This window comes from Myotis myotis, unplaced genomic scaffold (genome assembly GCF_014108235.1).
Source record: "Myotis myotis isolate mMyoMyo1 unplaced genomic scaffold, mMyoMyo1.p scaffold_m19_p_17, whole genome shotgun sequence".
Lineage (NCBI taxonomy): Eukaryota > Metazoa > Chordata > Mammalia > Chiroptera > Vespertilionidae > Myotis > Myotis myotis.
Window position 1 is genome coordinate 25240014 of NW_023416321.1, and position 23852 is coordinate 25263865.

At 44.9% G+C, this 23852-nt stretch overlaps 1 protein-coding gene and 1 pseudogene across 3 annotated transcripts in view; one reads left to right on the top strand and one right to left on the bottom strand.

The window, feature by feature from the left end:
• Window positions 1-5510, bottom strand: part of AKAP1 (A-kinase anchoring protein 1) — a 31444-nt gene extending 25934 nt beyond the window's left edge. Inside the window, exon 1 of one of the 3 annotated variants that reach the window (XM_036340477.1) lies at window positions 5361-5510. The gene's annotated coding sequence lies outside the window, so the exon portion shown is untranslated. Of the gene's footprint in view, window positions 1-4656; window positions 4771-5360 lie in introns of those variants that run through there. The other 2 variants (XM_036340478.1, XM_036340479.1) reach the window with 2 other exon arrangements.
• A 17815-nt stretch (window positions 5511-23325) lies between these two features.
• Window positions 23326-23852, top strand: LOC118671449 (annotated as a pseudogene).

A 23852-nucleotide genomic window follows, 5' to 3' on the forward strand; every position in this document is an offset into this window, starting at 1 on the left:
GTCTCTCGCATTATATAACAAAGGTCAGTCTATCAGGGTCCAAACTAAGTATGCCCAGGATGAGAGAATGGGGCATCTGGAAATAAAGCCCACTCCCCAGAACTGGCCCCACACCAACACTTCAGGATCCCTACTCTACCGCAGCTCTCCCACACCTTTTGTAAAAACAAGACTCCTAACACTGACATGGACTGGAGAGATGGAATGAAAATAACATTAGTTTGTAAGGTATCTGCAAACTATTTAGCAAAGGACCCACACTGGGATCCTGCAGGAAGTATTCAGGTGGGTGAAGGACAAATAGGTCAGCTGACATCTGAAGACAGGCCTTAGACACCCAGCAAAGACCGTTACGATAATAAGCAGGCTCTCAAACCAAAATGGCTTTCCAACGGCTTAGCATTTGGCTCTTTGCTTCATACATTCCCAGGTCCCTCACTACGCTCCTCAAACTGTTTCATAATTGATCACTGCCCTCCAAACTGGCAGATCACAACTTCTCAATGTGCCATGGAGAGAGCTAAGAAATAATTTGTCACTAAAGTCGCTTATTTTGTGGATTATGAAAGATGAAGCCCAAGTATATAATGCTTTAGCTTTTAGAGTTGGACAAAGAACTAAAACCAGTGCTGTCCAATAGAAAGTTCTGGGATGATGAAAATGTTCTAGACCTACATTGTCCAATACTGCAGCCCCTGGCCACATGAGGCTACTGAACACTTGAAATCTGACTAATATCACCAAGAAACTAATTGTTAAATTTTATTTTATGCTTAAATTTAACTATTTACACATGACTAGCTAATACCCTAAAGACAAGGCAGCTCTAGACCCTCTCCCTTAAGGATCAATTTAGATGAGACTAGAAAGGGTGTAAAATATAAATATAAAAATATTTAGCACAGTAGTACCTTAGAGTTAAGAGAACTTAAAATGCACCTAAAACTGGATGGGGGGGGGGGGGGGTTAAGTCTTTGACTTGTACTATCCACTAAAGCAAGCATCCTAGCCCAAAACCATTCCTCCCCATAAACAACCCTGCAGGCCACTCTATTCTTCCAGGAGTCCCCAGGCACTTCAGTCTAACAAGGTTCCAAGGAACATAATCTGAATGCCTTTGATGTTGACCAATCCTGCCTAGAACCAGGTTTCACCCCTGAAAGCTGTACCAAGCCCTCACCCCTCAAATCGAGGGCTCTTGCCAGCTAAGCCTAGTGGTGAAACAAGCCTTATCAGCCTGCAGCACTGTATACCTTTACTTCCAGAACTCACCTGGGCCCCCCACTTTGTTCCTAAGTGCATGGGCCTCAGTGGCACCTGGTTAAGTGAAGTCAGCCAACCAGTATTACCAGATGGGGATAGAATGTTTACTATCTACTGTTGCAAACTATCTAACCGAATTGTAGAAACATCCAAATGGCGGGGACCTGGACAAAACAAAGACCATATAGTAGGAAGAAAGAAAAGTTAAGGAATAGGACATCTTGAAGATTGCTTATTGCTAAAAGCCAGTCCTCAGAAGGCCGAATGATAGACACACTCCTTCACTCTAACAATCTGCTTAGAAAGCAACAGAAAGATTAGGAGTAACGCCCATGGATTTGACTATGCCTTGGTTCTTCTCACAAAGCCCTCTAAGGCCCTAGCTTAAGTCCAAACCCACACTATCAGTTTCTCTACACCTCAATTTGTATTTCAATTGACCACTGAAACAATACCTCCAGCTTCACCCACCTCACTTGTATTCAGAGGTATGACGATGAAAGGAATAGGGAGGTGTTTGCTCACAACTCGCCCAGAACAGTAGCTATCAAGGAAAAGGCATCCTCTAAATTTTAGTTCCCACATCTCCAGCCAGACTCTGTCCAACTCAAAACACTGTCATTGACCATGTTTTCCACCATCTAGGTTTAAAATTAGGTACCAAGGCCAGCAGGTTTGCTCAATGGAATGTCACATATGATGGATACTTACTGTTAAATGATCATAAAAGTGAAACCTAAGTGAGGTATGAACAGAAAGGGATGTGGAAGAAGCAGAACTTGCCCTAGGAAGCAAAGATTAGAATTAAAATGCATCCCATATAGACAAGCAACTCAAACAGTATGACATGATTTAAATGGTGAAGCAGCCTGAACTTCAAGTAGGGGAAAGACAGGTAGTTTAATCTAATTGCTTTGCCTATGCACTCTACCCAGCTTGAGAAGCCTCCACTCACACCTTAAATGGGACAAGAGGTGATAGGATTCAGCACCTCCCAGAGCAGAGGAATACTCCTCAGAATGGCAAGCTGAAGGTATTAACTTGTATGCAAAACTGTCAACTTCCCCACAGTAGCGCAACAGACCAAGCTGCAGAGAAACCATTCCATTCTAGACTCACAGGGAAGATTAGGAAGGAGTTGCCTGGGGAGAGTGGGCTGGAAGGCACCAGCTCACCAGGCACAAGGGGTGCCCACTCCTCAAAGCCCTGAAATGAGCACTCAATCAAGTCATATTTGTTGCAGGCTAGAGCCAGGAGGCTGGCTGGCAATGTGGGGAAACCAATTTGTTTTCCTTTTCCTTCCAACCAAGTTTCCAGGCCAGAAGCCGGGGGAGGGTACTTTTAATAAAATTCAAATCACTCAAGTGATTCAAGAGAAAATGTCAGTCTCAGAGATTCTTTTTTTTTTTTTTTAATATATTTTATTGATTTTTTTACAGAGAGGAAGGGAGAGGGATAGAGAGTTAGAAACATCAATGAGAGAGAAACATCGATCAGCTGCCTCTTGCACACCCCCCACCTGGGATGTGCCCACAGCCAAGGTACATGCCCTTGACTGGAATCGAACCTGGGACCCTTCAGTCCGTAGGCCGACGCTCCATCCACTGAGCCAAACCGGTCAGGGCTCAGAGATTCTTTAAGAGGGAATAAAAACAAGGCCTGAGAACCCATCATGCACAGTGCAGGGTTTCACAAATATTTCAACTTGTCTTTAGGGTGAGGAGAGGGAACACTGTAAAGGCCAAAACTAGCCTTCACCCAAAAAACGATGGCTAGGGCACAGGTCCCAAGCCCACTAATAATTTGGGTTACCAGGTAGAACAAAACAAATTGCTTTAAAATATTGATGCTCAGCAACCTTACACTGGGGACACATCCACTTGGCACCTGAGCAGGCCACTTACAACAGACTCTCTCACTGGCACCCTGCAGTGTCCACGTGTCAATGTATTTCCTAGATACAGCTGGGAGGAGGAACTGATAGTCACAAGACTCCAGCAAGACACAAATCCATTAGACCTGCCTCACTCACATGCTTGAATGGGATCAGTTACCTGAAAATTCTAGGCCATCATCTAACAATACTCATGACAATAGAGCCCATTTAATTCAGGTTGGCACTGAAGCTTCAGTGATTTGCATACCTGTAGGATCCAGAGGCCCTCAACGGGCCAAGTGACAGCTTAATCTACAAATACACACAGGAATCACTACCCAGAACCCACAAAACTAGTTAAGAGGTGAAAGAGGAAAGATTCAACACAAGTCAGAAAGTTCCCAAAGCATAACCTCACGTGTTTCCAGTGTTGAGAAAGTCTTAAGTAAGCAGGTAACCCACTTGAAAGCCAAGAAAAGAGGAATCTGATATATGGCCATACATGCATGCTGCCCTTCTCTTCGTTTCAAAGATGCTCTGTACCTTTAAGAGCAAAGAAGATGGGGTGGTGCTTATTAAAGTCCAAGTTTTGCTTTCTAAATACTTTTTTAATTTGGGAAGGATTTAGTTACCAGAGCACGCTAAGGTTACTGTTTGCCAGAATTAATGGCTTATTGTGAACAGTGTTACTTCATCAGTAATTGCGACAAAGATTGGGGGGAGGGGGTAACAGCAAACCAATGAACAGATAGGACTGCACCGTATCCAGCAGCCCAGATTTCCCTGCAGTCGATAAATTTAAACACCAAGCAGCCTGAACTTCGAGTAGAGGAAAGACAGTGAGTGTCATCTAATTGCTTTGCCCATGCACTCTACCCGGCTTGAGAGGCCACCACTCACACCTGGAATGAAGTGCACCGGGTTTGTGTTAGCGGCGGCCAACCTGGGCATCACCGCTGGACAGGAAAATCGCCAAAGGCCCAGGGCTTACTCGCAGTCCGGGGTCGGGGGGTCGGTGCCGCACCGCCCACCACCAACAGCTCCCTTCATCCCCGTGCTTCCCTGCGGGGGGGGGGGGGGTGGAAGGAAGTGTACCCTAGAGCACAAAAGAGCTGAACAGGAGAAAGGTCGCACCGAGGGGTTTCAGACAAGGGCCTCTCCAAGCACATTGAGACCGGGATCCGCGAAACTCGCTCGGTCCCTCCAAACCGCGGGCGGGAAGGTTGCGGGGTGCCAGCGGACACGTGACCTATGCGCCGCGGGGCAAGAAGTCGGCCGGCACACCAGGCAGGACCCGGCGGCCTCCGGCCCTCCGGACACCCTTTAAGGTGTTGCAAATGCTAATCCTCTAGAGGGACACCCAGCTTTGGACTTCAGGACCCTAACTCTGTTCTAACGGTCCCTCCGCCCAAAACAGGGATCCACTCACCACCGGTCGCCCCTAGCCCATCCTCCCGGTTCAGCAAACAGAACCCCTTCCCCGGCTCCCCACACTCAGCTCCCAGCGGCTGGAGTACCTGCTCAGGGTGGCCAACGCCGGGCCGGGGAGGAGAGCAACCCAGAACCAAGCAAAAGGGCCCAGAAGTTGGATGAGGTTCCTGAAGTGACCAATGCAACTCCAACCCCTCAGGAGGGAGAAAGGGGTGCCCGCGGGCCTTGGAGCACCTCTTCGCCCTTGCGAGCACCTGGCCCTGCCCACAGCCCGCTCTGCCACCGCCTCTCCCGGCGCAGACTGGGTACACACGACCTTTGAAAAGTAAACGCGTGTGAGTTAGGCGACCTTGGGTGGGACGCGCTCGGTCTCCCAGGAAAGTGTGCGCGTTCGGGGAAAGTTAAGCCGCAGAGCGGTGGCCCGGGCATCGCGTCCTCACCCCCGCCCCCGAGGATAGGGACGCGCGTGGGGGGCACCGCGCGGCTACAGAGCGCCGCCCCAACCACGCACACGCGATCTGTCAGCAGGAGCCGACGGGCATACAACCCAGACCTGGGAGATGAGGGGGCGCACAAGCGACAGGAGGGAAAGAAGGGCCTGCTTGACAGCAGGCTGCGGGCCGGAGCCTCTCCGTCCGCACTCAGGGCCCGGGGCCTCCGGCAAGCAGGGCACCTGGATGCGCATCGCACTCCGCACCTGCACCCCAGGCTCCCCATCACCCCGACGGCATCGTCCTCCCGCCCCGGTGGGTGGTCCCCGGAACAGCCGCCCTCATCGGCTCCAACTTACCAGCTCCTCGGCCACCGTCGGGATACAGAGTCCTCGCCCGCCGCCGCCCCCCGACCCCCGCCTCAGCCCTGAGGCCCGGCCCCACAGAGCTGCGCTCCGGCCGCTCCCCCACGTGCTCGCCCAGGCCGTTGGAACACAGAGACATTAAATACTGAGGACGCGCAGCGACGTGCCCGCGGCGCAACGCAAGGCCCCGCCCCCCGCCCTCCAGTCCCAGCTCTGGCCCCGCTCACCTGCGCGTGCGCGCCGCGGGCCACTCCGGCCTGCGCCTCTCCCAGCTGCGCCAGAGGGGGCGCGGTCTGGAATGCTCCGCCAACATCCCGCGGCCGCCACCCGCTGCCGGGACTTGCTCGAGCTCTCGCGAGATTATCTGTAATCGCGGCTGGGCTCGGGAAGCGGGCCGGGCTGTAACCTTAGGAACCCCGAGAGCCTTCGAAGCTCTGCTTCGCAATCCCAGCGCGGATTCTCCTGAAAGGAACACCCAATGGCCTCTGAGCAGTCTGGAGGGGTCAGTTAGACCATCTACTTGCCTGCCTCGGCACCGAGAGCCCCCCCTGGAAACCGTGAGGGGCTGAGCTCCCCGTGCTTCCCAGTAGCCATCATTCCCTTGTAATACACCATCAGGTGAACATTAATAATTGCTCAATTGCGTAAAGGGAGTACCTGGTACCACTGTAATGCAACTTTCTTGCCCATTTTCAAAACTTGATAACGTCGAAGTGAGGCAAACACTTTCCTCTCAATGGGTTTGGGTTTTGGAATACTTTCTGCCAAGAAATAGTCACCGGGAGTCACCAGCTCCTCCAGGAAACTTGAAGAAATAAATTGCCCCTGACAAATCCACAGGGAGGGGTTCTGCTGGCCAGGCCTGCTCTTAGTCCTAAGAATAGGGACTTTAAGTGAACATTTATTGAATAAAATATAAAAAAAGAGATCATGCTAAAAACGAACCACTACTTGGGAGAAATGCTTAATCTTCACTAGTGATTAAATGCAAATTTAAATGACAATGAGATATCATTTGTTGCGTTTTAAGTATAAATTCATAAGTATATATAAGTATATATCCCAATTGTAGGGTGTAATTAGTGTCATAAAGGAAACAAATAGGAAACTGAAATAGAAAAATAGCAAGAGGAGACCTATTTTAGGTCCTGTGGTTTGAAATGGCCTTTGGTGAAATTTAAACCTACTGGATGAGAAGAAGCTGGCCTTGCAAATTGTATATGGGAATAAAGGGTTGGGGAGTGTGTTTCAGCAGAGGCAACAACACAGGCAAAAGCAGGAAACAACTTCTGGTAAACTGACATCAGTGTGAATGGCATATAGTCAGGTGGGAAGAGTGCTGGGAAAGGGGGTTGGGGAGATGGAGGAGGGTTTGGGGGGATGGCAAGGGAACTGAGCCATCTTATAAACCATTTATCCCAAAACCCATCTTAGTAAAGCTTGGATTTTATCCTATTCTGCTCAGTCCCAAAGCCAAGCATGCTTCTACCTCAGGGCCTTTGCATTTGCTATTCCCTCCAACGAGAATATTCTGCAGAGCTCACTCCCTCACCTCTTTCAAGTCCTTTGCTCAAAGATCACCTACACAGACTCCGTGAAACCTTCTTCCCTCAACTCCCTATTTAAAATTGGAAACACACTTGTGTTCCTGTCCTTCGCATCTTCTTTATTTTTTTCTTTATAGCACTTAGCTCTATCTACATACTGTATACTTCATTTATTTCATGACAGTAGGCATTATTGAGGGCATGGCACACACAGGGCACTCAGTAAAAAATATGTTTAGTGAATAAATGGGAAGACATTCAAGAAGGCTTAGTAAAGACTGGCACAATATAATTTCTGTTTTTAAAAGGGATCTGTCGCTACTGTGGAAAGAAGGAACTAGAGGAAGACCAGCGTACAAGCAGGGGGAACAGTTGGGAAGCTGCTGCAGTGGTCCGGGTAAGAAATGATGCTGGCCTGAGCTAAAGTCATGGCAGTGGGCATGAAAAGACTGCTTTGGATTCAAAATATAGTTTGGAAATAGTAGCAGCAAGACTCGCTCATGTTGTTGGAGGTAAGGAAAAGGGAACAATGCTTCCTCTGGCTTGAGTTACTGTGTGAAATGGGAAGCAGTTTATTGAGATGGGTGAGACCGTGGCAGGGAATCATTAGTTTCATTTTGGACCCATTAAAATTGGTACTGTTTTGTGACATCCAAGTGCAAGTAGTAATTAAGTTGGATGTGCAAGACGAGCTCAGAGAAGTGGTCTGGGTGGGAAGTATAAATATGTATTGAAAATCATGTAAAAAGTGGATTTTTTTTTAAAAAAAAGACAATATCCTGATGGTGGTGGAGGTAAGAAATGTCTAAAGAAGAAACTGAGAAGAAGATGTCTATTTGTGAGGGGGCAGGGGGAGAGACAGGTAAAGTCCTAGAAGCCTTGGTAGGAAAAAATGGGAAAAGAGAGGTAGAAGAAAGAGGGAGATGAGGCAAGAATATGGTTATGAGAAGGAGGGACAGAAAACGGGACAAATGAGATCAGTATGTCAGTCATATCTTATGTGTGAGGACATGGGCAAAGCCTGCCAGGATAAATGGAATGAGGGGACAGCGGAGATGTGGAATACTAGGTAAAGTACAAGACACAGATCAGCCCAGCTGGTATGGCTCAGTGGTTGAACATCCACCCATGAACCAGGAGGTCACAGTTCAAATCCTGGTCAGGGCACATGCCCAGGTTGTGGGCTCTATCCCCAGTAGGGGCGTGCAGGAGGCAGCCAATTGATGATTCTCTCTCATCATTGATGTTTCTATCTTTCCCTCTCTTCCTCTCTCTGAAATCAATAACAACATGTTTTTTTAAAGTTTCAAACAACTGATCCTTTAAAAAAAAAAAAAAGACACAACTCAAAGGGGAAAAGGTGAGAACACAGAGTTAACTGTATTCACAATTATTCAAAGGTCTAGCTGAGGAGGTGGTCACAAAGTCAGGGCAGTTCAGAGGTCACAGGGGGACCTTAGTATAAGATTAGAAGGTGGAGGAATGAGAAGGAAGGTGAGAATGGAAGGTAAGCCTAAGAACTTGGCCTTGACGAAAGTAAAATTACATTATTAGACTTAAACTGTAACATCAGCTAAAAGTGGGTAAAGGTCTACTTAAGGCAGGGATTTTAACCTAGGATGCATAAAACAGTAGTGCCCATCTAAGGGAGAAGGTACCCAATGCTATCTAATCAAGTAAGTGCCCTCTCTGATGAGTGGAAATGATCACATTAGAACCTGACACTATTATTCCTCTAAATCCTATAACTTACAGCGTCATTCTGACTCTACCCGCCAAGCAACTTTCTGATAATTCTCTCCAAAAAGAGGCTGTGATTGACCTATGGAAGGCACTGGTCCACCTGACAGGTTGATTTTTATGTAACTGGCCTTTCTGTTTTCTACATCTTGAACATCTTGTGAATGTTTTTCATTTGAGTGAACTTTCAGTTCTAAGACTCAAACGTGAGGAAATCTCTGAACCTGTCAGGAAGCTGAGGGAGTGTTTGATATAGGATCCTGAAGGAATTTCATGGAAACATCATCTTGGGAGGCTCTTTAAAAAAGTTGTCTTCTCTTGGCAGCCCCTTCAACTTCAGGGGTACATACTTGAGAAATGCCCTATCTTTCCTACCAGAAGCATCTATAGAAAGAACTTTTCTTTAGTGCTGACAAACATGAACTGCCTTTACTCCTTCTGCTTAACGGAATAAACAAATGAAACGAAACCCTTCTCTCTCTACCCCACTCTCTGTTCCCTAAACTGAAGAGGCATTTGGTTCTGGCCCAGGAACATGGGTGTCTGCAGGGAAGAATAAATAATCTACTCATAGAAAAGTCAATGGAAAGAGTTGGGGAATATCAGCACTAATGGGTAGTACTTGATAAGCAGTTAATGCCCAGCACTGTGCAAAGTACTTCATCCTAATCCTTCACCAACCTCAAAAACTAGATACCCTTGTTATGCTGTATTCCTATTTTATAGTGCTTAGTTACACAGCAGTAGAGGCAAGAGTTTAGCCCAAGAAATCATGGACTAACCAACTTACCATTTTGCTGCTGGAGGCAGACCTAGAGATCCAGGAAGCAGTGTTATATAGGAACATGTATGCTATAGACTGAATTGTGTCTCTGTAAAAAAAAAAAAAAGATGTGTTGATCCCCCATACCTGAGAACATGACCTTATTTAAACACAGGGTTGTTGCAGATGTAATTAGTGCAGTTGATGTCATACTGGAGTAGACTAGCCCCCTATACAATATGACTGATGTCCTCATAAGAAGATGGCCATGGGAATACAGGGAAACACAGAGAACACCACATGATGGCCAAGGATTGGCATTACGTGTATATAAGCGGTCCAGTGCATGAATTTGTGCACCTTGAAAGGAACTGTGGGGGTAGGGGAGGCCAGGGGATTGTCAAGGGCGGGGGGAAAAAAGGACACATATGTAATCCCCTTTGTAATACTTTAAGCAATAATAAATAAATAAATAAATAAATAAATAAATAAATAAATAAATAAATAAAAATTATAAACAGAATAAAATATCATAAAAAAAAAAAGAAAGGAACTGTGGGCCACGAGGCTGCGGTGGGCCACGAGTGGGGGTGGGCGTCTTGGCCCATCCTCTGCACGCCCACCCGGCCCCTCCTGCCTCGGCCCCTGGTCCCCTGTCTGCTGACAGCCCCGCTCCGGCCCATACGCTAACAGCACCGGCCCTGCGCTCACACCCACTGACATTGCGGAGTGATTGGGGCCGGCACCAGCAGTGGGTGCCAGCGGAGGCTGCTGCCCCGATTACCCCTCAGGAGCAGGGGCAGGTGAAGAAGCCCTCAGGGGCGATCAGGTCCAGCAGCTGCTGCTTGCACCCACTGACTGCGCCGAACCATCAGGGCCAGTGCTAGGCACTGGCAGCGGTTTGAACAGGGCCGGTGCTGGCAGCAAGTGTGAGTGCTGGGTGGGAACACGGTGCACGGGAGCAAAGAATTTTCAGTAACCACCAGAGGCTCTCCCCAATGACAGCGACCAGCGCCCCTCCTTGGTCTGGCACCCCCACTCACCTGCTCCACCATCCTACTACGGCCAACACCCACCATGTCCTGTGCTCTGCTGCCTGCTGCCAACGCCCGCCATGTTCTGTGTGCGTGCCCCCCGGTGGTCAGCACACATCATAGCGACTGGTTGTTTGGTGGTTGGTTGTTCCACTGTTCTGTCTATTTGCATATTAGGGTTTTATTTATATAGATATGCCAAGAAACACCAAAGGTTGCCAGCAAACCACCAAAAGCCAGGAAGAGGCAAGGAAGGATTCCCCTCAGGTCTCAGAGGGAGCAGGGCCCTGCTGACATCTTGTGCTAATTTGTTATAGCAGCCCTAAGAAACTGATACAGAACCCTTCTCTCTTGAACCCATAGAAGCCAGGTGGTAAACAGAAATGAAAAGTCATTCAGCAGGTGATCAAAGGGGGCTGTCCCCTTCCTGCCCTCTGGACCCAAGATGTCATGGCTCCACCAGGCAGAGGCCCTATGGCTTTGGTGAAGGGCTTCAAATAGGCACTCCCCAGGCTCTGGAACCATCACCACCATATATTTCTTGGGAATTTTCCAGCTATATAGTATATTTAAGATCTTAATTCCAGTTCTGCTCAATGGGTGCTTGTGGGGGTATGGCTGCCATTTCCCAGAGCCCCCTCCACTCTTCCCAGCTTCTTCCAATGGCAGTTCAGTTTGGAAGTGGAGCCTAAGAAAGTCTGCAAACTACTTCAGGCCGGGTGACTGAAGTTCTACCCAAAACCAGTGTAGATCCTTCAACTATAGCCAAGCTCATGCATGTAGAGAAACAATGAAATAATCAGAGATTGTTACCTTCCTCATTTTGTTCTGTGGGAGATATCTCCTGGTCCAACTGTTGGGAAACTCCCAGGAGGCCACTTGACCATGCTGGATGCTTGGCTATGGATGTTTGAATTGTTTGGACTCTATAAGAAAACTGCAGTGAGCCCTCTCTGGCAGGATTTATAATTTGCTGTGCAGTGTTTATCTTGTTAGTTTGCATATGTTTCAGTGCATCATTGTAGGCGAGGTGGCCTGAAACAGCAAGATCTAGAAGTCTCAGATAACTGCAAGGAGATAGTAACTTCCCTGGGGATGGGGCTCAGATACTGCACTCAAATTTTCCATTTTCCCCAACCTCTACACATCCCTGCCGTCTCTCTGGAACCATTTTCTTGCTCTATCCATTGTAAAACATGGCACATTTCTTAGTGCTCTCTTTCTTCTTATGATGAGGCACTCCAGTTTCCCACAGGTCTGCCACTGCTCATAGTGGTATTGGGCAAATTGGGCAAGAGGCAGATAGCATTCTGTGCCCGGCTTCATGGTGAGCAGAGTGCAGTAGCACGGTCTAGATTTCAGTCCCTCCTTGCCCTTGGGCTGGATGTCCTTGAACAAGACATGACCTGCACAACCCTCCATGACATTCCTGCAATTCAGAGTTTGTCCTAACAGAGCTGGTGCTACGATGGCACAATCAGCCACCCAGGCCTCTGGGGGTTTTGTGCACCACGCTGCACTGGCTTCATTCATTTAATTGCTGCCAAAGCCTAGAGTCTTGCCTTGCTTGGCACAGGTACTTAAAAAAACACTTGTAACCTCAAGTCACTTTACCTAGCCTCTCCGTTTCCCTGTCTGTAAAATGAAGATAGTAATAGGACCTATTCATGGGGTGTGGAGATTAAGTGAAATAATCCATATAAAGTATTCTACATAGTGCTGAGCTCAAGAAATAAAAGCTATATTCTATTTCAAGGGCTTTTATCAACCCATCAAAAGCAAGTCAAGATTCATTCAACCAATATGTATTAGCAACTCTTGTGTGCCAGGCCTTGTTACTGCGCTACCAAAGTGAATACTCCCAATCTCATAGGAAAGGCAGATGCGAACACAGGTAAAGGCCATGTGCAGCGGGGTCAGCGCTGTGACAGAGGTGAGTGCAGAGAAGGGATGAGAAGTGATAAATGTCAGTGAGTTTCATTCTGCTTGTGTTAGGGAAGCTTGAGTGTATAACTCACCGGTACTCTTTCTGCATTTGACATTCACCAAAATAAAATGTCTTGCTCCAGTGATATATTATTGCACAGCAAAACACCCCCACTCTGAAAATGGCTTAACACGCTCACTGGTTACTAGCTCATCAGGATGTTTTGTTTCAGCTCCATATATTGTTGGCTGGGTGATTTGACTGAGATCGGAGGATCCAAGATGGTGTCGCATATCTAATGCCTTAGCTTCAATGGTAGGAACAGCTGGGCTGGTCAGGCATTTATTCCTCTCTTCTTGTGGCCTCTCCAGCAAGGAAGCTGGACCTCTCTACATGGGCCCAGACCTAGGCTGCATGACTCAGGTTGCATTCTATTGGTCAAAAGAAGTCACCGGATCAGCCCAGATTCAAGGGAAGCAGGCTCCATCCACTTCCAGGTGGCGGAAGAGGCAGAGGGTTGTGGACATGGTTAACCTACTTCATCTGTTCTATCATATTTCATTGATAGCCAATTTATGACTTAGAAGGCATCCAAATGGTGAGATTCTGTGGCTGCTTCAGATATCAATGATGTGAAAATGCAATGTGGTGTATATATAGCAGTGGTCAAACATAGGGTTCAAACCCTTATTTCAGTACTAACTTGCTATATAATCCTTGGGCAAGTAATTCAACCTCTCTCCCCACCCTTTCCTCATCTGTAAAATGAGGGGCAGTAAGATCTAACTTGCCAGGGTTATTTTGAGAATTAGAATGCAAGGACTGCGCTGGCTCATGGTAGGTGAGATATTTGAGCAGTGCCGTAACACTGCTGTTGATATCAGGTTTCTCCCCTTTCTTCTTAGGACTGGTATATGTGGACACGTTGCTTCCACCTGTCATGGGAGCATCCAAAAGACTTTTAGTATTGCCAGCCCTTCCCTGAAAACCTCAGCAGTTATACCATGGACTTGGGGCTTGGCTTTGTGAATTTGTTCAAGCGTTTGGAAAGTAATTTAGTAATTATTAACAAGAGTCATAAAAAACGTTCATATCCTTTGACCCAGATTTCCAGAAATAAAAACCAGATTTTCAGAAAATTATCCCAATGGAATTGATTCAAAAGAAAAGCAAAATCCATACACATCAAGTCCTTCATTGCCATTTTCTCTAGAACAACTAAAAATAGTGAAACAGCTTAAATGTCCAATTGTATGGAAATGGTTAGCTAAATTACGATACAAATAAATACTTGCTGGAATATTATATAATTCCTAAAATGACAATTATTATCACTATAGGATAGCATGGAAAATTTTTTAAATAAAATGCTAAGTGACAAATTCAGAATTCAAAGATTTCTTTACATGGACACAGACTAGAGCCAGAGATGGAAAAACAACATTTGTTAGTGTTTGGGAAGTGGTTTTGGAATTAATTTATTTTCTTTTCTTTTTTAAAAAATATATTTTATTGATTTTTTACAGAGAAGAAAGGAGAGGGATAGAGAGCTAGAAACATCGATGAGAGAGAAACATCAACCAGCTGCCTCCTGCACACCTCCTACTGGGGATGTGCCCGCAACCAAGGTGTATGCCCTTGACCGGAATCGAACCTGGGACCCTTCACTCCACAGGCTGATGCTCTATCCACTGAGCCAAACTGGTTTGGCTGGAATTAATTTATTTTCTTTAAAAATATACTTTGTGCCGAAACCGGTTTGGCTCGGTGGATAGAGCGTCGGCCTGCGGACTGAAGGGTCCCAGGTTCGATTCCGGTCAAGGGCATGTACCTGGGTTGCGGGCACATCCCCAGTGGGAGATGTGCAGGAGGCAGCTGATCGATGTTTCTCTCTCATCGATGTTTCTAACTCTCTATCTCTCTCCCTTCCTCTCTGTAAAAAATCAATAAAATATATTTTTAAAAAAAAAAAATAAATAAAAAATAAAAATATACTTTGTTATTTTAAATCAAAATCAGGAGAAATATTTAGGTGAGACCATATGGGAAAATTGTTTATTAAAAAAGAAAAGCTACATACGCCTGAAACCTATAGATTTTATTAACCAATGTCACCTCAATAAATCCAATTAAAAATCATAAAAATAACAAAGAAAGGCCACAACATAAATGCCAGAGAATAAATTACAGAGCTTTTAAGAGTACATATGCTTGGCCCAGCCAGCGTGGCTCAGTGGTTGAGTGTCGACCTATGAACCGGCAGGTCACGGTTTGATTCCTGGTCAGGGCACAGGCCAGGGTTGCAGGCTCAATCCCCAGTAGGGGGCATGTAGGAGGCAGCTGATCAATGATACTCTCTCATCATTGATGTTTCTATCTCTTTTTCCCTCTCCCTTGCTCCCTTTGAAATTAATAAAAACATATTAAAAAAAAAAAGAATACATGCACTTAAGCTTCTCCTTGGAGGTTCTAATTCAGAGAGTCCCAGACAGGGCCCAATTATTTATAGTTTTTGATAGCTCCGCAAATTATTTTCATGTACACCAGGATGAGACCCACTGAGATAGACACTCATTATCCTTTCAAATGACCCAGTAAATACTCTGTCTGATCAGAAATAGCAATACAAGGAAAATGTACATAATTAGAATGTTTTTCCTCCAATAAAATATGTTCCTACTGGTAGGCCTCTTCCACTTCCATGTATTTAGTTGTACTCTGGTAAATGTGTAGCCGGTGTACATAATCCAGAACACAGAATAGACAGCTCTCGGTAAACATGTGTGGCTCTGTGAGCGTAAGGGAAAAACATGGCATAAGAGCTGGTGGGCTGGGCTTTAACAGGAAGAATAATAGGAGCAGAAAAAAAATCTCATCTCCATATCAGTCAAAAGGTATTGACAGAATTTCAAGGACGATCTCCCACTGTGACCAGCTGTGGTCCTTTCCTGAGGACAGGAAGTACTGAGTAATCTCATGAAATTTAATATGCATATTTTTCGTTCTTTTTGAATGCTGGCATTAATTGTAGGGAGTTATTGTTAAAGATTGAAGACTAGAAACAGAAAAAGCCAAATACAGCTTGTTCTACCCAGCTTAGCTTCCATAGACTATAATGAGTCAGTAGTTTCTTTGAGAAAACCTTGGAATTAACCAGTTTTCATGAGGAGTATGTTTCCTGAGACCATCATTTCCCAAAGTATGCTCTTTGTAAAAAGTAGTTCCTCAGAAGACTGGAAGGTATTGCTTGAAAAAGAGTTCCATGATGTCAAATCACTATATTGTACACCTAAAATTTATATCACTAATATAGCCCAGCCAGTGTGGCTCGGTGAGTAACAATCAACCTATGAACCAAGAGGTCACTGGTTTGATTCCTGGTCAAGGCACATACCTGGGTTGCAGGCTCAGTCCCCAATAGGGAGCATGCAGGAGACAGCCGATCAATGGTTCTCTCTCATCATTGATGTTTCTATCTCTCTCTCCCTCTCCCTTCCTCTCGGAAATCAATAAAAATATGTTTTTTTTAAATAAATAAAATGGAACTCTCCCTTGATGACCAGTTTTTGTGTCATACTCAGCTGCTTACATTTCTTTTCTTTTTGTTAGAGTCTAGCACATCTGAGTTCAACATTCAGTTATATTTCATTTCTGAACTGAATTTCTCTTCCACTTAATAACAGCATCAGCAGCTTTCTTTTCCAAAGGAAAAAAACACGATGGTTATTGTTATTTTTTAAATCACCTAAGGAAAGGTTCTGCATGCCCAACCATGAGCAAAGAACCACAGTCATGGTGAGAGGGAATATTGGTCATTCATTGAACTAGTACCCACACACTCAGATGTTTAAGGTGTTTGTCCTGGCAAAATGACAAGTGACTGCATGTCACGGATCTTCAGAGTCACTCAGAAGTATTTTAAGTGGTGATTGGGGCACTGACAATGCCAAGGTTGATAATTTACTACCTGTTCTGTTGCTATCCTTTAGCCACCGCTTGTCCCTCATGCCTTCTATTTTACTAAACAACTGCTTACCATCATTGCCTTGCTCCACAGCTTCCGTGTGCTGCCTCCCAGCACCCACACTTGTGGGCTGCCTTTCCAGGGCATACCCTGAGTGGGTATGTCAAGTTCCAGGTCTCCACCCCATCCAGTACTCCTTGTGTCTTCAATACTTTGCGCCAGGTTAGAATGACCGCATTATCAATAATGCATTGAGCATTGGATGTACTGACTCATGGAAGCAGTTTTAAATACCTCTGCTTGCTCCAGGGAACTACACCAGGAGAAAGTAAAGGCATCTGGGAGATATCTTGCATCATTAAATTATCTCAGATGAGCCATCCTAAACTCTAACAAGTTGAGCAAGATTTTCATTGACCACCTGATGGCCATCAAATTAAGCTGTGGTTCAAATGTTTGATTCAATGGCACTTTCATGCTCGCTTCAACTCATTGGACCCCTTGCCTAATCATTCTGTAGAGTGCATTTAAGTTGGTTTTATAGAAGCGGGAGCAGCACGCTTTTATTGTTCTTGGTGATTACGGGTTTTATCATCTTTCCTCTGAGGATATATTTTGACCATATCTCTGACTTATTGTGTGCTGAGTCCCTGGTTGGGAGCCCACTGTCCCACTGTAATAGTATTCCTTTGAGAAAATGAAATATATATATGTATGTATATATATATATATATATTTCATTCAATAAATGTCTTAACTTTTAAATGATCCACTCTACCACTGAGGACATCATGAGAGTTCTGCCTCTGATTTGTGCACTGAGGTGTGTGTGTGTGTGTGTGTGTGTGTGTGTGTGTGTGTGTGTTTTGCAGAAAGTGAAGGACGAGGTGTGTGGAACAGATATGATCCTTGGAAGAGAAGGTCCGTTCTAGGACTTATAACTGTGACAAGTTCCCTAAATTACAATAAAAGGGAAGGATCCTGATGGTTGGGATGACTTTGAGCCAGGATTTCCCCCAAAGACTCAACACCTTCAGCTCCCCCTAGTTTTCCTCCTATGGAAACTTCTTTTATTCCCCCTCCAATTACAGTGTACCTTCAATAGTATTTTGTATTAGTTTCAGGTGTACAGCATAGGGGTTGGACAGTCACATATTTTACAAAGTAATTCTCCCTATATTTCATCAATTCATTCTTGCTCTTACTCTGGACAAAATGGAGCCATTCCTTCTTTACATGACCCTACTTTGACTAGAGGCCTCAGCATCTTTCCCTTGAAGACTCAGGCTCTCCTAGGCACCCGTGATAGGCCAAATAATGCCCCCCCCCAAATGTTTACATCTTAATTCTCAGAATCTTGACTGTGCTACCTTACACAGTCATTAAGTGAAGGATCCTGAGATGAGGGGATTAATGAAATACTGGAGTCTCTGTATGAGACCAGCGTAATCACAAGGGTCCTTAGGAGAGGGATGCAGCAGGGGTAGAGTCAGGGAAGGAGACGTGAGCCAAGGAATGTGGACAGCCTCTAGGAACTAGAAAAGGCAAGGTAACAGTTTCTCCAGAAAGAAGGCAGCCTGACCAATATCTTAGCCCAGTAAAATCCATTTTGGACTTCTCACCTTCAGAACTGTAAGAGAATAAATTTGTGTGGTCTTATGCCACTAAATTTAGGGTGGCTTGTTACAGCAGCAAAAGGAAACTGACACAGTACTCATGGCAGGCATTGACGGGAAGATAGAGCCATCTGTGCAAATGAGGGACCTTAAAGCTGAGCTTGATTAGCCTAATGGGAAATCTGCCTCTGCCTTCTCTCCCAATCTCTCCTGGAGTGGCTCCTTTCTCCCCGTCTTTAGTATGCCAGGAATCTCACTCTCCAGGGATCTCTCACTGTTTCCTCAAACAGCATCCAAATTGGCCACCACTGCCCTTAACCCAAGCAGAAGGGGCCCAGGCCTTGAGCGTTGGAAGACCGCACACATCATGAACACAACAGATAAGTGTATCAAGAAATGTAAGGATGCCCATCAGTTGGGATTTGGCCCCCAGTGCTGGCACAGCACAGTCTATACACCCAAGAATTTGCTTGGTTACATTTTTAGTCCTATGTCCTTGAAACAGAAAGGGACTGAGACCAAATGCCATGAACATCTGTAGGTTGTGCTGCTGCTAACATGGAGCTAGACACAGCTTCAGAGTGTGAGGAGGAGGAAGCACTTAAGAATAAAAGACAAACCAATTAACATGTCAAATCCTTCCTCTCAGATGGCATGAATAGACTCTTGTATAACAAGGTATTACCCAGCAGTACATGGTTCTGCTGTTCGCAACCGTTGCAAGTGACAGCCAAAAATATTTTGTGACATTAAATAATTCATATTACTCTTAAATTTGTGTATCTGCAGGTCTAGATGCAATAATCATGAAACATTATATGAATTGGCAACTGAATGGACAAATACAGTGGCAACTAGATGCATACCGAAGGCTAGAATTATGAATTTTAATTAAAAATGTAATAAGATGTGGGTTTCCCAAAAATGTAGATATAAATGTCAGCTTTATTCAAATAATTTTGAAAATGAGTACAAGTCAAAATCATCACAGAGATAGAAAATTCCAAAGTGGAGCTCAGAGAAGAAATAGAAAGCAGTCTGCTTACATTTCAGAAAACTGGAAACAATGAAAGTGAGCAGACTTCTGCTGAGCATGACCCACATAAAATTTGCAGACAGGACTTTCAAATTATTTAATAAAGATTTCATCATTAATCCAATGAAAATGAACAAAAAAAGTCTTCCAACCCACAATTTGAGAACCTCAGATAAAACCCCTGACACTTCATATTCTTCAAGAAACGAAGACCTAATTATTGATTAAAACAATGAGGACCATAAAAAAAAGAATTATTTATAACAAAGTTATGACTCAGAAAGCCAAATGCAATTCTGGCCTGTCCGTTAACATCTGAAGAAAATTGCATGTATAATGGTTGCCACTGAATGTGAAAACTGAAAAGCTCTGAGGGCACGATGCTTATTGGATGGTGATCCTGAAAAGTGGCTGTCACATCCTCCTGACAGTGTAACCAGGTCCCCAGAGAATGCAATCCAACTCAGGTTAATGATCACAGTTTTTCCATGGCACAAGCATGGCAGAAAATTTAATATTTAATTTACAGCAAAATGATTTTAGATGGAGAAAGAAATTGTAGAAATAGCTTTTATATGTTTTTATATCCTAAGTCCAAAGACATATATTTTGTTACTGCTGTGACAGTTTTATGATGAATCCTTAAGATTAGTTTTAGTCAATTAAGATATTTGTGTCTGAAAACCCTTCTGTTCTTGACTGAAGTGAAACATCTGTGGCTCAGTGGTTGGGCATTGACCTATGAACCAAGAAGTCATGGTTTGATTCCTGATCAGGACACATGCCTGGGTTGCAGGCTTGATCCCCAGTGTGGGGTGTGCAGGAGGCAGCCGATCAATGTTTCTCTCTCATCATTAATATTTCTATCCATCTTCCTTCCTCTCTGAAGTCAATAAAAATATATTTAAAAAATAAAATAAAGTGAAACATCGAGTGCACACAAAAATTTCACATGCTACTACTAGAATTCATTTTTAAAAGACTGAATAAGCAGCAAAACAATAGTATTGAAAAGAGGCAAACAGTGTTCTTATATGATGTATGGTGTCCTTATAAAATAATATTAGTGTGCAATTTTTAAAATATATATATTTTTTATTGATTTCAGAGAGGAAGGGAAAGGGAGAGAGAGAGAGATTTGAAACATCAATGATGAGAGAGAATCATTGATAGGCTGTCTGCTGCACGCCCCCAACTGGGGATCGAGCCCGCAACCCATGGCCAGAATTGAACCCTGGACTCTTTTAGTCTGCAAGCCAATGCTCTATCCACTGTGCAGTTTTTTTTTTAAATATATTTTTTATTATTATTTCAAAGAGGAAGGGAGAGGGAGAGAGAGATAGAAACATCAATGATGAGAGAGATCATTGATTGGCTGCCTCCTGCACGCCCCCCCACTGGGGATCCAGCCCACAACCTGGACATGTGCCCTTGACTGGAATCGAACCTGGGACTCTTCAGTCCGCTGTCCGACGCTCTACCCACTGAGCAAAACCAGCTAGGGTAGTGGTTCTCAACCTTCCTAATGCTGCGACCCTTTAATACAATTCCTCATGTTGTGGTGACCCCCAGCCGTAAAATTATTTTCGTTGCTACTTCATAACTGTAATTTTGCTACTGTAATGAATCGTAAAGTAAATATCTGATATGCAGGATGTATTTTCATTGTTACAAATTGAACATAATTAAAACATAGTGATTAATCACAAAAACAATATGTAATTATATATGTGTTTTCCGATGGTCTGAGGCGACCCCTGTGAAAGGGTTGTTCGACCCCCAAAGGGGTCGCGACCCACAGGTTGAGAACCCCTGAACTAGGACATGATCAAACATAATGATGCATTTGTTCTAAGCTCCTAGTGTCCCCTGTGATGCTGACATATCCAGCCACTGGTGGAAGTTACAGTCAAGGCCTCTGTATCCAGTACCTGTACTTCCATACTTACAGTTTGGCTCACACATCTTGCCTCTCTCCGTAGGGGACCATTGCTGGTCCACAGCCACTTGGGAGCACCCTTGAGTTAAGCGCCACCTGTTCTTCCTCCTGACAGTTCTGAGCCAGGGAGTTCAGTCGGAACCTTTCACTTTCACATCCAGCCCGAGCCAGGGAACTGGGTGTGCCCCTCAGACACTTGGCGGGAAAGCTGGTTCCCAACCGTTAAGAAGCAATTAACACGGAGGCCACCCCTGTGGGGAGAGGCGGGGCGCTTTCTAACAGCATAGCATCCCAGCCTCCACCAAGCAATGCCTGGCCAGATCAGCGGTGGTTGTAAGTGTGGCTGGATCAGTATTTCGAAGTTCTGCTTCACCAAATTTCCAGAGGGCTTCTTGCACACCCCACCCTTTGTGACTATGAGTCAGCCTCCCTTGGAACCAGAAAACAGGTGGCAAATACAGGCGTATTACATGCAAAAATGCAGCTGGACTAAACAAAGATTGAAAGGACATTTACACGGTAATATGATCCTGTGCTTTTTACTTTTTTAGAACTTCAGTTTTGTTCATTAACGTGCAATGAGAACTTAGAGTCAGAGGAAATACAAATGTAAAATCCTAGATGGTAACCATTTTCTTCCAGTCATTCATAGTTATCTCACCCAAATCTCATAGCAATGAATTTTTTTAAAGCAAATCTCCCCTATTGAAAAATTCCAAAGCATCTAATTTGGAATTTTTTTATTTTTTTCTCTTATTGTCTTATATGCCTTACCTTTTGAAAAAAAATTTTAAATATATATTTTTATTTATTTCAGAGAAGGGAGAGGGAGAGAGAGATAGAAACATCAATGATGAGAGAAAATCATGGATTGGCTGCCTCCTGCACTCCCCCCCCATTGGGGATCCAGCCCACAACCTGGGCATGTGCCCTTGACCAGAATCGAACCTGGGGACCCTTCAGTCCGCAGGCTGGTGCTCTATCCACTGAGCAAAACGGGCCAGGGCTGAAAAACTTTTTATTATGGAAAATTTAAACATAGATAGTTCAAAGAGCAGATGGTCAGTGTAATGAACTTTATGCATAAGCATCACCTGCCATACCAACCAGGATCCTGTGGCTAACCCTGTCTAATCCACATGCTCATCCACTTCTCCTTCCATATTTTAGTTGTTTAACTAGTACTTTTATTAAGGTATGCCTTTATTAAATGTATACCTTTATTATGGTAAAATTTATGTACCTAAGCTGGATTCATTTTAACATACAACTTGATGAGATGTTTACCATACAACAGATATAAAACACCTTGAAACCATCGCCATTATCAAAATACAGAACATTTCTATCATTCTCCAAATTGCCTTGTGTCCCTTTGCAGTCCATCCCTTCCTCTGCTTCCAATCCCAGGCAACCATGATCTGCCTTTTGTTGTTGTTGTTGTTAATCCTCACCCAAGGATATTTTGTCCATTGATTTTTAAAAAAAATTTTTTTATTGATTTCAGAGAGGAAGGGAGAGAGAGAAACATCAATGATGAGAGAGAATCATTGATTGGCTGCCTCCACTGGGGATCGAGCCCGCAACTTGGGCATGTGCCCTGACTGGGAATCAAACCGTGACCTCCTGGTTCATAGGTGGACGCTCAACTACTGAGCCATGCCAGTTAGGCCATTGATTTTTTCATTTCTATTTTTTAGACACAGTGGAAGAGAGGGAAGAGGGGGAAGAGGGGGAAGAGGGGGAAGAGGGGGAAGAGAAAGAGAGATGAGGGGAGAGAAAGAGAGAGAGAGTGAGAAACATCAATATGAGAGAGACACATCAATTGGTTGCCTCCTGAATGCACCCCGACCAGGTACGTGCCCTTGACTGGGAATCAAATCCAAAATCCTTTGTTGGTGCATGGGCTGATGCTCTACCACTGAGCCACACCGGCCAGGCATGATCTGCCTTTTTTCCGACAGTATGTATTCCCTCCTGATACTATGTTGAAGCAAATGTCAGCTTATTTTATCTATAAATATTTTAGTATACATCTCTAAGAGATAAAACCCCCTTTTAAAAAGAATGATAATGCTATTATGATACAGTGTAATCAACAGTAATTCCTTAATAGAAATTATCTGGTGCAGAACAGGTGCACAGCCTGCACACTAGCAGGCGTCCCCAATGGCTGTGGAAAGGGAGAGAAGTGGAGACGGTGAGCAGATCAAACTTATCAGCTGCTAGCTTCTCAGGAGCAGCCTGCCCAACCCCATTGTGTCCTTTGCTACAAGCTGAGTACCCTCCGCCAAGGTTGCCAAATTTAGGAAATAAAAATACAGGGCACCAGCTCTGCGCACTAAAAGAGTACCTTCTCCACACCAGGGAAGCCCCACCCACCTGAAGCCAAGATGTCCAGTAAGCGAGCCAAGGCCAAGATCTCCAAGAAGCAGCCACAGCTGGCCACATCCAATGTCTTTGCGATGTTTGACCAATCCCAGGTTCAGGAGTTTAAGGAGGCCTGCAACATGATTGACCAGAACCAAGATGGCTTCATTGACAAGGAGGAGTTGCATGACATGCTGGCCTCCCAGGGAAAGAACCCCACAGATGAGGTAGAACCCCACAGGAGGGCATGATGAGCGAGGTCCCTGGGCCCATCAACTTCACCATGTTGCTGACGGTGTTTGGGGAGAAGCTGAATGGCATGAACCCCAAGGATGTGATCCGCAATGCCTTTGCCTGCTTCGGCGGAGAGGCCTCAGGTTTTACCCATGAGGACCATCTTCAGGAGCTGCTCACCACCATGGGTGACCGCTTCACAGACGAGGAAGTGGACGAGATGTACCGTGAGGCACCCATTGACAAGAAAGGCAACTTCAACTACCTGGAGTTCACCCGCGTCCTCAAACACGGTGCCAAGGACAAAGACCCCTAG